General features: G+C 42.9%; 1 protein-coding gene across 3 annotated transcripts in view; it reads left to right on the top strand.

Annotated features, from left to right (window-relative positions):
* The window catches only part of LOC149248353 (uncharacterized), a 48,385-nt gene that overhangs the window by 17,727 nt on the left and 14,001 nt on the right, over nucleotides 1-16,657 (top strand). The gene's annotated exons all lie outside the window — the stretch shown is intronic.

The following is a 16,657-nucleotide window of genomic DNA, read 5'->3' as shown; positions in this document are numbered from 1 at the left end:
CAAAGTTCTCATGGTTCATATGCACCTGAGAGCTCAACACCTCAATTCTCAAAATGCCAAGTGTTTTTCGTTGGGTAACCATCTGTAATTTATAGGCATTTTCGAATTCAAATCCGACCGTTCCCCCCAAAATTTGTTCATAAATGCTAGATTGGCGACAAATTTTCAAAGATCTTGCCCTTAAATTTTGACTTAAATGCCATCCCCCTGCTCCATTTAGCCGTTTTTTCATCGTCAAATCATGAACAGTGACCATAACAGTCACTTTCCGGCTGCCCTACGCGGTCCCTTCTTCGATAGCGCAACTCCCCGCGCGTTTTTGTTGACACTGTGACATTCCTTCGTTCTGCACAGTTGCCCAATCGCGCAGCTCCACAACCCGGGCAGTGTAGTTTATAGTCCCGCGCCTCCTTTCAGCTGCCTGGAGTGCTAAGACTGTGCTTCCATCATGTAGTCATCTAGCCAGATCGCTGGTGTATGGCTTCAATCAGCTGCCATTCACCTTTCCTGGGAAGGGTTCTCCATTTAATTTTACCAACTAAACTGCTCCACTGTTGGTAATCTCCTTGATGACATATTGTCAGGCCAGGCAGTAACTCTCCAAAGGCAGAAAAAACTGATTCGTCTGATTATTCCATAGGTAGGTTATTGTTATATACATTAGGAGTGATTGTTCAGTTCATCTTCCGATGACTGTTCACATTCCTGATTTATTTATTTACAAATTCCCCAATCATGAAGATTAGGTGTCAACATTCCCCCCCTTAATCTGAAGGGATGTTGGTGAGTCCAAGCATCATTCTGAATCGTTCAAGCTTTTCCTTTCCAAGTGCTTTGGTGAAGATGTCTGCAATTTGCTCATTTGTGGAACAATGACGGAGATGGATTGTTTTGGCCTCAACATGATGTCGAATCAGATGATATTTAGTATTGATATGCTTTGTTCGATCATGGAACTTTGGATTCTTGGCCAACTTTATTGCAGAGGTGTTATCAATCATGAGTGGAGTTGATTGTACTTGTTTTACCTGCAAATCTTCAAGAATTTTCCTGAGCCACACAATTTCTTTCGTTGCTTCAGCTGCTGCCACATATTCTGCTTCAGTTGTGGAATCTGCTGGAACTGATTGTTTGCGTGATCTCCAGGAGACAGCTCCTGATCCAAGACTCATAGCATATCCTGAAGTAGATACCCCAGTTTCTTTGTCTCCATCGAAGTCTGAATCAGAGTATCCAATCAAGCTGAAGTCGTCCACCTGTGTATACTTGATTCCAAGGTCTTGAGTTCCCTTCAAGTACCTTAGAACTCTTTTTGCAGCAGACCAATGTCCCTCACAAGGCTTTTGCATGAACCTGGAGAGGATTCCAACAGTAAATGAAATGTCTGGTCTGGTAGTAGTGAGGTAGATGAGACTTCCTACAAGCTGTCTATACTTTGTTGCATCCTCAAATTCCTTTCCTTCAATAGATGTGAGCTTTAAGTTTTGTTCCATTGGAGTAGAAAGAGGATTGCACTCTGTCATGCCAAATCTGTTTAACAAATCTCCAATGTATTTCTTTTGAGAAAGAAGTATGGATTTTGGATGTTGGGTTACTTCAATGCCAAGATAGTAATGAACATAGCCCAAATCAGTCATTTCAAAACTTTTCCCCAATTCCTTCTTTATGGATGCAATGTAGCTTTCATTGTTCCTGTCATTAAAAGATCATCTACATATACCACAAGATACACAACTGTTTTGCCAACTTTCTTGACAAATAAAGTTGCATCATCAAGATCAAAATGATTGAAGTTGAGTTTCAGAAGATGCTCAGTTAGTTTTTCATAGCAGGCTCGCGGTGCTTGTTTGAGGCCATACAAGGACTTCACAAGTTTGCATACTTTATGTTCATGTCCTTTCACAACAAATCCTTCAGGCTGGGACATAAAAACATTCTCTTTTAGATCTCCATTCAAGAATGCAGTTTTTACATCCATTTGATGGACTTTCCAACCGTTTTGAGCTGCTAGTGCAAAGAGTGTCCGGATGGTGGCCCATTTTGCTGTGGGGGCAAAAGTTTCCTCATAATCGACCCCTTCCTTCTGTGCAAAACCTTTTGCCACAAGCCTAGCTTTGTGCTTGTCAAGTGAGCCATCAACTTTGTACTTGTTCTTGTAGACCCACTTGCAGCCAATTGGTTTGGTTCCAAATGGAGGATCAACCAGCTTCCAAGTGCCATTCTTTATGCAGGCATCATACTCCTTTTGCATCGCTTCTTTCCATGCATCATAAGAAGCAGCTTCTTTGAAGGAAGTTGGTTCAAAATCTGTAGACAAGTTCAATTCACAATCATAAGTAACATCCATATCAACAGGTGAATTAGAGTCATCTACATCACCTCCATTTTGACGGTTTGAATTTCTGGTTCCTGTTTTTCCAATTTCATCAGGATGAACACTTTCAAGTGTCTTTGTCAGCCACTTTGGGGACTTTTCTGAGATGGTCCAGGCTGCTCTGTTGATTGAGTTGGGACTGAATCAAGATTGAGTCTCCCAATTCTATCAATTAAATCACTTAAAGCATCATCCATTGTTGGAGTTTCATGTAGAGGAGATTGTTCTTCAGAAGAAGATTCCACATGTTGTTCTAGTATAGGAATCCCCCCTTCAAGATGTGGAATCTGATTATCAAACTCTTGAAATGATTTCGTTTTTGCGAATCTATCCAAGCGATCAAGTTGCCGCTCAACAACATTGTCAGATTTGGATGATTCAAGAAAAATTACATCTCTAGATACAACAAACTTTTTATTTACTTCATCATAGAGACGGTATGCTTTGGAGGTGTTTGAATACCCCAGGAAGATACACTTACGACTTCTAGCACCAAGTTTGTTTCTATGTACCTTTGGTATCAAAGCATAACAGGTGGAACCAAAGACCCTGAGATGTTTTACCGAAGGAACATGTCCATTCCACAATTCATAAGGAGTCTTGTTTCTTATAGCATTAGATGGACATCTATTCTTTATATATGCAGCACATAGAACAACATTAGCCTAAAACATTATCTTTACATTTTTGAAGAAAAGCATGGATCGTACCATATTCAAGATTGTTCTATTCATTCTTTCAGCTACACCATTCTGTTGGGGATTATAAGGCACAGTTGTTTGATGTTTGATCCCATGTTGGCGAAGATAGTTTTCAAATTCATTTGATGTATATTCTTTTCCATTATCAGTGCGAATAGACCCAATATGAGATTGTGCATCATTTTCAATCCATTTATGAAAATTCTTGAATGTTTGAAAGGCATCAGATTTTTTCTTCAATAAATAAACCCAACACATTCTGGTGTAATCATCAATAAATGTCATGATTTATTTATTTCCATTTGCAGAAGGTACAGGCATTAGACCACATAAATCTGAATGAATGAGTTCAAGCTTCCTATGTGCTCTTGAATGTGAATCATGAAAAGACTGTTTGCTATGCTTTCCTAGAATGCAAGCATCACATTGCTTATGTTTCCTAGGAATTGTAGGCAAACCAGCAACACCATTTTTCTTCAATAAGCAGAGACTGTCATAGTTTAAATGTCCAAATCTTGCATGCCATAATAAACTTTGTGGAAGTGTACCTTCTTTATGATGAGAAATATATGAGAAATCTTGTGCATGAGTAGATGTTCCTTGCAGTTTGAGAAGTCTTTCTTCTTCTATTCCCCTCATGACAAGTGAGTAGTCAGATGCTTTTCTTACCTCAAGCTTGCCATCAAACATATGAATGGAGTGACCTTGCTGGCGGATGTGGACCAAGGACAACAAGTTTCTCTTGAGCTGTGGGAGATATAGAACATGATCCAGAAGAAAGTCTGGAAGACCAGGCAGTTTAAGCCTGATTGTGCCAAGCCCTGATGGCTTGATTTTTGACTGATCTGCAAAGTATACTGCTCCATCAACATTGTCAGTGAAATCTTCAAAAAAATCTTTTCTATGAGTCATATGACAGGTTGCTCCTGAATCAAGCAACCAATCATTTTTCGAAGAAGCAAGTGAAGCATTAAACAAATCTTCATTTACTCCAATGTTACATTGTGCCTCAATATAGTGAGCGGATTCAGGTGCTTTACCTTTGTCTGTATCATCAGTTTTACCTTTTTGCTGGTTTCTTTTCTGCTCAATTTTGTCCCATGGTAGCTTGCATGTAGAAGCATCATGTGATCCATTTCGTTTGCAGCGAATGCAATGCAGATCTGCCTTTTCTCCTTGAGAATGTCTGCCCCCCTGCCTCTGAAATATCTTCCTCTTCCTCTTCGTCCACCTCTTCCTCTTGTAGAGTCTTAAGCAGGATGCTTTTCTTTATGAGCAAGGCACACAGTCTCTTCAGAAGATTCAGGGGCTGTCTTCTTTCTGAAAGCTTTCTCTCTTTCAGCAAACTTTTTCACAAGAGAGTCAAAGGTTATATCTTTAAGATTTCCATTTTCTTGCAATGACTCAAGATAGTTGGAGTAAGTAGGATAAAGTGCCTTGAGAAAAGCAATAAGAGGAATATCCAATTCAACTTTAGTGGATTTGATATCATGCATTATAGACTTTACTTCAGATGCAAGAGCAAGAGGATCATTATTTTTCAGTTCAAGAGTGAAGAGTTTAATTATGAGCTGAACAACTTCAAGTGCAGAATGTGAGTCATAGAGTTCTTTCAACTTTTGTAAAGCTTCAAAGGCAGTTGAATATGATGAAATATGACGACTCACCTCTTCATTTACAGATGCTGCGATTAATGCATTGGCTTTGTTGTTCTTGTTTTCCCAAATGACGAGCTCTTTGTCTGATGTAGGCTGCACTGGGTCATTGTCTCCTTCTCCGACACACACTCCTTTCCACAACTCATTGAAGATGAGGGTGTGTTTTATCATCCGGGACCATTCAGGATAGTTCTCCTTGCCAGTGAAAACTATTCCTACCATAGAGATGATTGAATGCATTCTGTAAAAAACACTTCTGCTGATAGAAAAAAATACTGCTGATAGCCTGATACACAGTGAAATTGTACTCAAAAGGGCAAAAAGATTTCAAACACTTTTATGTACTGTTTCTTCAAATCCCTCCAAGGATCCTCATATAATATATCCACCATATTCCATATCTACAAACTATTCAAACAACGTCCAAAACGCATTCAAACAGCGTCCAAAACGCATTCAAACAGCGTCCAAAACTCATTCAAACAGCGTCCAAAACGCATTCAAAACTTATTTAAACAACGTCCAAAACTCATTCAAACAGCGTCCAAAACGCATTCAAAACTTATTCAAACAGCGTCCAAAACGCATTCAAAACTTATTCAAACAGCGTCCAAAACGCATTCAAAACTCAAACGCTGGTCAATATATATATATGCTGGTCAATCATCAACAAGGCATATACAAGCGGTTTAATACCAAACGTTATGGAAACGTATACCACTCGTCCGGGCGGTGCCAATAGTTCTCTGACAGGAGCTTTCAGGCCTTCGAATCGCTTTAACCTCCGATGGACTGAATCGCATGTGCCTCTGCCTTGCGGTGAATCGAACTCGGGGCATTTTGAGTGGAGTTTCAACTTGCTGCTACCAATGGTCTCTGAGGACAAACCACTTGTCTTCTCTCTCTCCGATTCTGCAAAGCCTCCGAAAGAACCTACGCTCTAAGTCTTCCACTTTCAGCCAAAGAACACCCAACCGGAGTATGATCTTACCCGGATGTGGATGAAGACCCACGTTGAAGAAGCGCCTTCCCACTGGGTAACACTGAGAGCCACAATATAATTAGTGTGAGCAAACCACAATATATGAAAGACTGTCGTTTCCACGGTTTATGCACATTAATACAGTCCACGGTATATGCACAATATACAGTCCATGGTTTATGCATAATATACAGTCCACGGTTTATGGTTTATGCACATTAATACATCTAATACAGTCCTGCGTGGAGGCACCATTTATGCACATTGAAATACCATCGGCTTCAAATCTTCAAAGGACCATGCATCGGTGCAATTAAATATCGGGCACCTGGACGAGAACGGGATATACACGGGCCAGTTCACAACCTTTGCTCTCTCCGGCTTTGTACGAGCACTGGGGGAATCCTCATTCAGAGTGGCGAAAAAAAATGTTTGTCACAACAGTGAGGTATTTTGCAAAGAAACTGAAGCTCACGGCCCTCTTACCGTTACAGGCACCAACGCATACCATGTCAGGCCATGGACAGAGGCAGAGCAGCGCTATGTCTGGTCAGGCAATGGACAGAGGCAGAGCAGCGCTCAGGACAGAGGCAGTGGCAAACTATTTCAGGACAGAGGCAGTGGCAGCGCTCAGGACAGAGGCAGTGGCAGAGATGAAGGGAGTTACAACTATTTTTAGAACTGGCTCTGATACCATGTCAGGCCAGGCAGTAACTCTCCAAAGGCAGAAAAAATTGATTCGTCTGATTATTCCATAGGTAGGTTATTGTTATATACATTAGGAGTGATTGTTCAGTTCATCTTTCGATGACTGTTCACATTCCTCATTTATTTATTTACAAATTCCCCAATCATGAAGATTAGGTGTCAACACATATGGCTGCAGCCAATGCATCCTAAATTTTTCGAGAAATTGATCAAACTTGCTGTCATATAATAAAACTAAATCATTTACCTTGAAGGTGTGCAGTTTGATGTGCCGATCATGCCATGCCTTTTCGCGCTCCTTTTGAACTTGTTGATGGAATCCAGCTAGAAATCTATCCTCTTCAAGCTCTGTTAGCTGCGCGAGCCTCTCCTCTAGGGCTCCACGATCCACCATTCCTGTGAATGCCGCTATGCGCAAACTAGGTACAATGTACTCCATTGACATCACAACTTCTACGCCATAAACTAGCCTGAACGACGTTTGTCCAGTTAGCTTCTTGCAAGTCGTTCTATAAGCCCATAGCACTGCAAGTACACGCACATCCCAGTCATTTCTTTGAGCATTGCAAACCTTTGTTAGCACGCTCTCCAATATTTTATTAAACGCTTCCACCGTCCCATTAGCCTGCGGATGATAAGGCGTACTTTTCTGATGGTAAACCTGAAATTCCTTCGTCAACGCGCTGATCGTTTCATTAAGAAAATGCGTACCGCGATCGCTCATCAAAATCTTCGGACACCCAAACCTTGTTAGTACATACTCAAAAATGAACTTTGCTGTTGTTGCGCCTATACAGTCCTTCACAGGTTGTGCCTTTGCCCATCTGGTTAAATACTCAGTCGTGGTGATGATGTACCGTGCACCTGTCTTCTTTCCTGGAGGCTGAATCGGTCCCACAAAGTCAATCGCCCACTTTTCAAATGGTTGTAATGTCACCTACGGATTCAGAGGCAGCTCATCCCTCCACGATGGCCTGCCACTCCTTTGACATGCATCACATGCCCTACAATATGCTTTTGAATCCTTATGCAAGGTCGGCCACCACAACCTAGCGCGTAGAATCTTTTGCGCTGTTGCTTTTCCTGCATAATGACCTCCCGCGACTCCGCCATGAGCCTCAGCGAGGATGCTGTTTCGTTCAAACTCTGGCACATAACGTCACAATATTTCATCTGATCCCATTTTGTACAAGTGCCCTGCAATGACATAAAAGTTTGCTGCGCGCACCACCAGTTCCTTCTTCTGTTGACTTGTATATCCTTCCGGAGCCGTTCCTGTCATCAGGAAGTGTATAATATCTTCAAAGTGACTGTCTGCGACGCACACTGCAAAGAGCTGCGCATCTGGCAGTCCTTCCTCCAAATTAGTAGGGTCTTCTCCAGTTTCAATACGCGACAAATGATCCGGTCCCGCATTCAATCGTCTTGGTTTCACAATGACTTCAAAATCATATTCCTGGAACAACAATATCCACTTGCATATCTTCGCCCCCAACACAAGCTTGTTGACCAGGTATTTCAATGCAGAATGGCCTGTATACGTCTTAAAATGTCTGCCCAACAGATAATGCCTGAACTTCTGGAGCGTGTACACCATAGCTAATCCATCGCGCTCTGTTGTGGAATAATTTTTCTCAGCTTTGGACAACTTTTTACTTGCGAACACAATAGGATGATCCAAGTCCCCTTCATCGGCCTATGTCAGTACTGCTCCCAACGCAATACATGACACATCCACATGCACATGAAATTCCTTCTTCTAATCCAGGAAGACTAGGATCGACGCGGTGACCATTTTCTCCTTTAGCACATCCAAGCTCTTCTGACATTTTTCATTCCAACAGAATGTAACATTCTTCTTTAACAGTTTTTCCATCGATGCGGTGATTTGGGCATAGCTCTTGATGAATTTCCTATAGTATCCCATATGCCCCAACATTGCGCGCAACTGTTTCACACTTCTTGGTGCCTCCAAATTGATCATAACCGCAATCTTCGCGAGGTCTACCATCAAGCCTTGTCTGCATACCACGTGACCCAGCAAGATCCCAAAAGGGACGCAGAACAAACATTTATTCAGATTGAGTGTAATTTGGTACCTCTGGCATGTATCTAGCATCTAGTGCAGACTTGCTACGTGGCGCTTTACCAGTTCAAACACTGTCCAATCGTCAAAGTATACCTCTAGAAATTTTTTAATGAATCCTTGAACGCTGCGATGACTACGTGTGAGAAGATCGTCGGCGTGTTCTTCAGCCCAAAAGGCATTACAGTGTACTGAAAGCATCCCCACTCGGTCGCGAAGGTCGTCTTACTTCTATCCTTGCGCGCGATTTTGATTTGATGGTACCCTGAGAACCCGTCAGTAAACGAATATGCTTCTTGGCCGCCAACATTATCCAACACCTCATCGGTGAACGGAGTTGGGAAGGGATCATGCACACAGGCATCATTCAACTTCCTGAGATCTACGCATATCTGTATCTCATCCTTCTGTTTCTTGTCCTGAACTACCATTGGGCTTACCCAATCAGACTCCTTGACTAGTTCAATGATACTTGCTGCAAGCATTTTATCCAACTCCAAACAGACCCTTTCTTTATACTTTGGATTGAGGCGGTAAGGTCTTTGCTTAATTGGCTTCGCGTTCGGTTTTAGAGTGATCTTCATGACACCCAAGTCTCCTATTATCCCTTTCAGATCTGAAAACTTCGTGGGGAACAGATCCTGATATTTGCAGAGTAATTCGGCGACCTTATCTACTGTCGCGTCGTCCTAGTAGTCCCCAATCTTTGCAAACTTCGGCTCTGCCTCTGTGCCAATGTTCACTTGTCTAGTTTTGAGCAGCTCGGTTATGTTTGGGTTCTCTAGTTGCGGTCCTTCAACTTTGCGGTGACCTTCAATCTTTGGGATATTAATCTTCCTCGGGTCTTCGTCTTCTTCTTCTGCTGTTACATTGTAGCACTCCAGCATGTGGCTCAGCTGGGTAGTCCAATCAGGTTGAATCAAATCTAGAGGATCTTGCAGTATCCTGAAGATTGTTGCCTTAACCTCTTGCAACGCTTCATCGATACATTCAAACCCATCCTCAAAGCTGAACGTCATCAAAAATCCTTGGCGCAAAACATCCCATTCTTTAGTGCCATGGCGAAGTTCTATCTCCAAGTACCAATTCATCGGTATAACATCCAAGGTATGACAAAACAGATGGACCCACTCCGGCTGAGGCTTCGCTCCATACACTTCAGTCCATTTGGCCAAATGGTCGCGCGGATCATTCCTCCCATCATATTTTTCTGTTAGCCGCACTTGTGGGTGGCCAAACCGCACTCTCATCATTTTTTTGTATACGTGCCAATCATCAAAACTGTCCTTGTGTGTGCCCCACCATCTCACAGGTGTAGCGCCCAGTCCAAGGCCTGGAAGTGATGTTTCTCTAGCACTTCTCTCTCAAATGCATCCAAAAAGTGATCAACATCAGTTAAACCATCATAGTAAGGCAAATTTCTTACCTCTGATGATACATAGCGCAACAACTTGGTCATCATATTACAACACAACGTAGATACTTCATGTAGTCGATTCTGCCAGTGCTCCAGTTCTTCGTCTGAATCTGATTTGCAGGAACTTTCGTGGCCCCATGCAATACGTTCATTTGCTGTCGTATTCACCCAATCCTGATCTTGTGCCATTATCTTGCAAATCTAGCCCAAATCATCATCACTTTCATAATCGCGAACCGGTTCAGTATTGTGCGGTCTTTTTGCAAGGTCCAGAGGCACCACTACGCGAAGCGATTTCTTCTCAAATATCATCTTCTGCCTCTTCAGATTGATTACCTCATTCATGTGAGTGGCCCAATCGATCCCAAGGAGCGCGGGGTAGGGATTGCTGTCATCCACAATTTTTATCACTTCAAAATTAGCTAGTGCGCTCGCGCCTTCAATATCATTTGTTACCCCTTGCAACCTACCCATTGGGATGATTTTCTGTTGATTTGCCATCCTTAACTAAATCAGGAACCACTGTAGCGCAGGTCTTCCCATTCTCTCCCATGTCTGTTTCGGCAAAACGTTCGCGTTCAACCCCAAATCTAAAATAACTTGATCCATCTCATATTCGCCTATCTGCGCAATAAGCCTCATCTCACGCCCCGTTCTCGTCTTATGCTTGCCAATATTTTTGACTACGCGCAGTCTGTCAGTAGCGTTTTCCTTCCCAACACACCTATTGATTAGCTCCTGCAGTCCCTTCACAGCCTTGCTATCGTGTAGCAGTTTCATGCAGGTCTCCAAGAACGTGGTAATCATGGATGGGTCCATTTCTTCAGCCGGCTTCTCCTGACTCCTTGAGGTAGAGGCCTCAGCGAAACTTTTCTTTGCTTCCATAAATGTTTCTTTTGCGCGTTCTAGATCAAACCCAGTCTCCTTTTTTGGTGCTTTGCGGACCCACTCACCTTCTTCAGGCTGCTTCCCCTTATCTTCACCAATTGTCGCTCCACTTTGCAACACAATATTTACCTTAGGATCTTCCTCGCGAGGCTCAGCCCTCATCATCTGCAGGTTCTGAGTCGGTTGCTGAGGTTGCGCCCCCTTCTTGCATATCTTAGCTAACAATATAGGGCAATCCTCCGTCGCATGGTCAAACTGAGTACAATAGCGGCATGACAGCCGCGTCGGATTCGGGTAGTCTCGCGTGTAGTGTCTTGGTCCCCCATAGTTGTAACAAATGACTTGCCCTCGACCCCTACTAGGTCCTCGTCTGCGCCCCTAATTCTCACCTCGCGCTCCTCCAGCGCCTTGGTTCGGAGGCTAGGTTTCTGCCTGCACCCTGTATGCAGGTGTTCTGTCCATCATTAATTCGTAACTCTGACAATTGCGCTCATCATGACCCACTGATTGACAGAAGTTGCAGAAGAGCTGTTGTGGTGTCTGTACGAATTTCTGCAGCAAATGGAAATTGTCTGTTGCATGTTTCCCAGCTACCTGATAGATAACACACCATAGCGTGGGCCCTGTACTTGGCCCTGCTGCAGCTTCCAGCCTCAGAGGCATTGGTCCCCCTGCTGCAACATAATTTGCGAAAACTGGACAATGATCTTTGTCATGCCCCTGGCTTTTGCACTTTAGGCACCAAACTTCTTCGCACGCCTCGGGCCGAGCTGTTCTATCTTTCTTCAGACTCTGCATTTCGAGGCAAAGGTTCTGCAACTGCGCATGAATCTACTGAACCCCCAGATTAGCATCTTGCATTGGCGTCTCATGCAATCTCATCGCGATTTCCAGAGCTTCCACCTGGGTCCCAATCTTTTGTTGTGATAGCGCAACCCTTAGATGAGGCAGGAGCGAGGCCACAAACCATTTGCGGTGCTGCCCATTAGTCAGATTCATGTTAGCCTCACGGATCGTACACTTCAATCTCTGATCCAAATCCCAGGGTGTCTCACCAGGCTTCATCATGATCTCTTTGAATCCCACAATTGATTGCGCTTCAGACTTAGGTCTATTGAATTCCTTATTCAGCGCAGTTTGGATATCTGCCAACGCGGACATTAGATTATCAGTGCAGTACTTAATGTACCACGTTAGTGCACGGTCCTGCAAAGCACTAACCAACGTTGCTTTCTTCATTTGATCATCCGTGATACCCTGAGCTTCCCATACAGCCTTCGCGACGAACCAAAACTGGTCCGGATCTTCATTTCCCACGCCCTTGAACACAGGTAGCTTTACAGAGTTCGCCATATTGAACGGTGGCGGAGGTGGCGGTGGTGTGGGCAAGGGTGTAAGCGGTGGAGGTGAAGATGGAGGCGGTGTGGGTGGATGAGGTATTCGCGGGAACCCCTATCTTATTAACTGAACAATGCTCTGCGGAGAAGCCTGTGCTGCTCCCTCGTTGTCACTTAGAGGAGGTTCAATCAGCGGGCTATATTCAAGGCCTTTTTTTCCTCCGTTCTTGAAAGTCCTTCCACTTCGCGTAGCCCCAAACATCAAGGTAACTGCATAACCCGCTTTTCACACAATAGCATCTTAATCCAAGTATTTAAAGACCTTAAATACTTACCTCGCGGTCCTTTGAAGAAGCGTTGCTCTGCTTCGCTGTAATTGACTGAAGTATCAACCACGAACTCTGTCACAAATCCTCCTATGATATGTTCGAGCGAATGATTGACAACGTGCATGATCTTATCTTTAGAGGCTTCCAATCTCCGCACTAACTTTAGGGTCCAGACAATCAGACCGTCAAGCCTTCACCTCCCTTGGCCATCTGCCAACTTCGCGATCCACTCGTACAATTCAACTGGGAAGGAACATAAGAAGGTTTCGTGTATCTTTGTGTACAGATATCTGTCCAACCACTGTTCTTTCGTCAATCGCAGATACTTGTTTTCCTGCGCCGCGAATTCGTGGATCTTTCTATCCAATCAACCTTCAATCTCTTTCTTAGTTGGATTCTAATGACGCGACATCACACATCTCCCATGCAGATCCCAGTGCCAACAACAGAACCATTTGTTGGCTTGATGAGCCCTGACTCAAGTTCAGCGTTAGTCAACCAAGCAAATCCCTACACGATTGGCCCTTTCTGCATCAATCCGCAAAGCGCGCACTGAAGTCTCATCCGAAGCACTATGGGGGGATGCAGGAACCAAGTTTCCGCACCCTGAGATGGTAGCGATGTCACTTTTAGACCTTCACTCTGCCTTCGTGCAGATTGATAAGCCCTTTAGGGCTTATCGATACACCTTTCTTAATCGTCCTGGAGTCCTCTGCGAAGGTCTACGATTGTCCTTCGCGTACCCTAAATAGATAGATTAGGCACTTACGCGCCTCTGTAATTACTCTTACTTCTGTATTTACTTAGATTATCTTAGTTTCGTACAGTCTTAACATGTAATTATGATTATCTTTGCGTAAACATATATCTTTGCTTGTGTTCATATAACAAAGAGAAACATATAGATTCACGCATCAGAATAGCATTAAAACATAAACCCAGTGTTCAATGTAACATAATCGCATGCAATTAATAGAAGTAAAATACACAGGTAATTCCAGAATACTTCTCTTTATTGATAATCTAGATTTCTAGTACAGACTTTGACTACCCTGCGCACACAGCTGCAGGGGTCCGTGCACTCAGCTGCAGATTTCTACCTTAGGCCTCTGCGCACACAGCTGCAGAGCCTCCTTCCTACGCTAAGACTCTTCGCTCTTAGCTCTCACAAACCCATTACATCAATGACTCATCCATGATCTACTGAACTAAACTACTAAGAGACTCTTCTAGGACTTCTTTTTATACAATCCCATGGTTCGTGGACCATGGGTAGATCTCTAAAGCCAACATGACTTACACAAAAGAAGGGTGGAAACCCTTAATGACTCTTTACATCTTCGTGCTCCGCGACCACAAAATGCGGAGACTTTACATTCTTTTATACAAAATTTGGGCTTTCTGCCCCAAAACTTGGGCTTTTGACCCCAAAATTGACTCTAGGGGAACCCGTTCCCAACACTTAGATAAGTTTAAGATCCCCTTGTTCAGATATGCATTCATGACCTATAGATTGCACGCTTACCATGTGTTTTATGAAATGCTTGTCCTGGTTGGGAGGGGTCAGGTTAAGTCCTTGTTCAAGTTTTGGTTTAGAAGCTTTGTTTCTATGTTATTTATCATTTCTGGAAGTTTCATTGAGTTCTGGGCAGAGGCCTAAGTCCTAGCCTTGAAAAAGTGGCTCAAAATTCGGGGTCGTTGGCACAAAACTGAATGGAAAAGTCCACAGTCACTGGGAAGTAGGCCTATGAGAGCGATTGGAGGCTTACAGTCACTTGGAGGCCTTGTCAAGGGAGCGATTGAGGCTCTAGGTTAGTGAAAAAGAAAGTTAACTTAAGGGTTGGACACCTGGAGGGGTTGGGTAGCTCTTGGAGGTCTTGTAACACTTGAGTGAAGTTAGTAAGGTCTTAAGTTTTCGACTCTTCTTAAGGTCATATAGGAGGTTGAGATTTATCACAGTGACCCTCAACTCATGTTTACCCTAACAAACCAGTGAAAGTGGGTAAATGTGGGAGGAGGCGGTTACAGGGTGGTATTAGAGTGGGTTGCGCTCTCTTTGGGTAAAATCTGATGTTGTCAAGGTTATGGTTGTCATGCATGGGGTCATGGTATACAGTTGGTATGGTCATGCATGATGTTGTTATATTGATATGCTTATGATTATATATGTATCATGCTAATGTGGATTGATTTTGCAGATGAGATAAGCCTCCCCTGAATGTCATGAGGTATGGTTTTGATTTTGGTATCTATTTGGTTTATCTGACATGGCCTACTTGCAGGAAGAAGAGAATCAAAGATGACAAGAAAAATGGTAGACTACAGTTCCTGTGACTCTCCCTATAGATTAGTTGGGTAACAAGGAGATGAGTATTCTCCTGGTATAACAGATACATTGAGGAGTTTGAGGGTAGAGATCAGAAGTTGCAAAGCAGACAATGACAGGTTGGTTGAGGCTCAGGAAAGACTTGCAAGGGCTTAGGAAAAGCAGGCAAAAGTCAATGCAGTGATTCTTCAGAGCTTGTCAGATTTGCAGAGACAGGGATAGTTGAGGATCAGTCAAGAGCAGGAAGAGAAAACTAATGGAGCCTATGGTAGCAGGTCTCGGTCCAGATACAGGTTGGATAAAGGGGATACAGTCAAAGGTGGCAGATCACTGGATACACATGACAGGAGGACTGACATGTATGGGCATCATACTAGTTCCTCATCCAGGAGGCACCATCACAGTCATCACCACCATCATCCTTATAGGAGGAGTGAGTACTTGCCTGAGGAGTTCAAGAAAGTCAAGCCGCCTACATTCGATGGAGAGATGAAGAAGTCAGAAGATGCAGAGGCATGGTTTCTTGGGATGAAGAAATTCTTTAGATTGCATAACTACTCAGAGAACATGAAAGCCAAAATAGCCACCTTCAGTCTTAAAGGGAAAGTAGATATTTGGTGGGAAGATGTGAAGAATGTCAAGGGCATTCGAGAAGAAGAGTTGATTTGGGATGAGTTCGAGAGACTCTTCAAGAAGAAGTATTTATCGGAGAGGTACTATGATGATAAAGCTAAGGAATTTTATGAGCTGCAGATGGATTCTATGACAGATGATGAGTATACTAGCAGGTTCTTGGAGCTGTTGAGGTATGTGCCTCACCTCAAGGATGATGTTAGGGTCCTATAATTTATATGATCTCAAGGTGTTGAGTATTGTATATTAGGATCTCATATTGTAAATACTTGTCAATCTGCCAATGATTTCCAAATAAAAGAAAAAATAGAATAAAAAATGAAAAGAGAGTATAAATAAGAAAAAAGAGAAAAACAAGAATATTGAAAAAGAAGAAAAGATTGAACCCCACCTAAAAAAAGAAAAATAAAAAAGGAATAACACTGAAAGTGTTGCAAGTCAAAATGCCACTACTAATAGATAGTTTGTTTCATCATTGGAAAATAAAGATTGTGTGCAACTTGTTCAAAATGCCACAATGACTAGCTATTTGTTTAATCATACAGTGTAATCATGGTTAAATATGTTTAAATTTTTGTAAATTAGGTTAGAGAATAAAGATTTGCCAAACTGTCTAATCTTGGCAAATCAGTAGTTAGGTAGAAATGACATTGATTCAACTGTTTAATCTGAATCAACAGGAGAAATAAGGGATAGGCTAGATAGTTTTTCATTATGTATAAAATAAAATAAGGTGGGTTTGCTAGTCTAAGTGCACCCTTTAGAAAAAATAAAATGTTAGTTTAGTTATGGGAAGGTAAATTAGTTGTTTTTGTAAATATTTGCCTATGTCATTTTTTATCCTAAGTTCTAATGATATGGTGAAAAGGGCAAAATGCGCATGATAGGATACAGTGTGTTTATATATATTTCACCTTTCCACCTTTATCCTAAGTCAAAAAGGTGAAAGCATAAAGCGCATATGGACAAATTTTTGTCATTTGCGGTCAATCAACAACGCCATCGAAGCATCAGGATCTGTTCCCGTTCAGCATCCACGACCCGTATCATTCTTTGCCCCCCTCTCCATCCTGCGTTTACCGGTAGGGGGAGGGGGGGGGGGTTTGAAAAGGCTATTTTCCCCGTTGGTCCCCATCCCCTATGTGTCACCCTCTTCGCCTTTCGCACCCCGCTGGCCGAAACCACATACCACTCTCTACCCCCTCCGAAACCACTGCC

The sequence above is a fragment of the Pinus tabuliformis genome, chromosome 7, assembly GCF_031772625.1.
Source record: "Pinus tabuliformis cultivar Carrire ecotype Pingquan chromosome 7, CPIR1, whole genome shotgun sequence".
In the NCBI taxonomy this organism is placed as follows: domain Eukaryota; kingdom Viridiplantae; phylum Streptophyta; class Pinopsida; order Pinales; family Pinaceae; genus Pinus; species Pinus tabuliformis.
The sequence above is the reverse complement of the archived record's forward strand: the minus strand, read 5'-3'. Positions and strand labels throughout refer to the sequence as shown.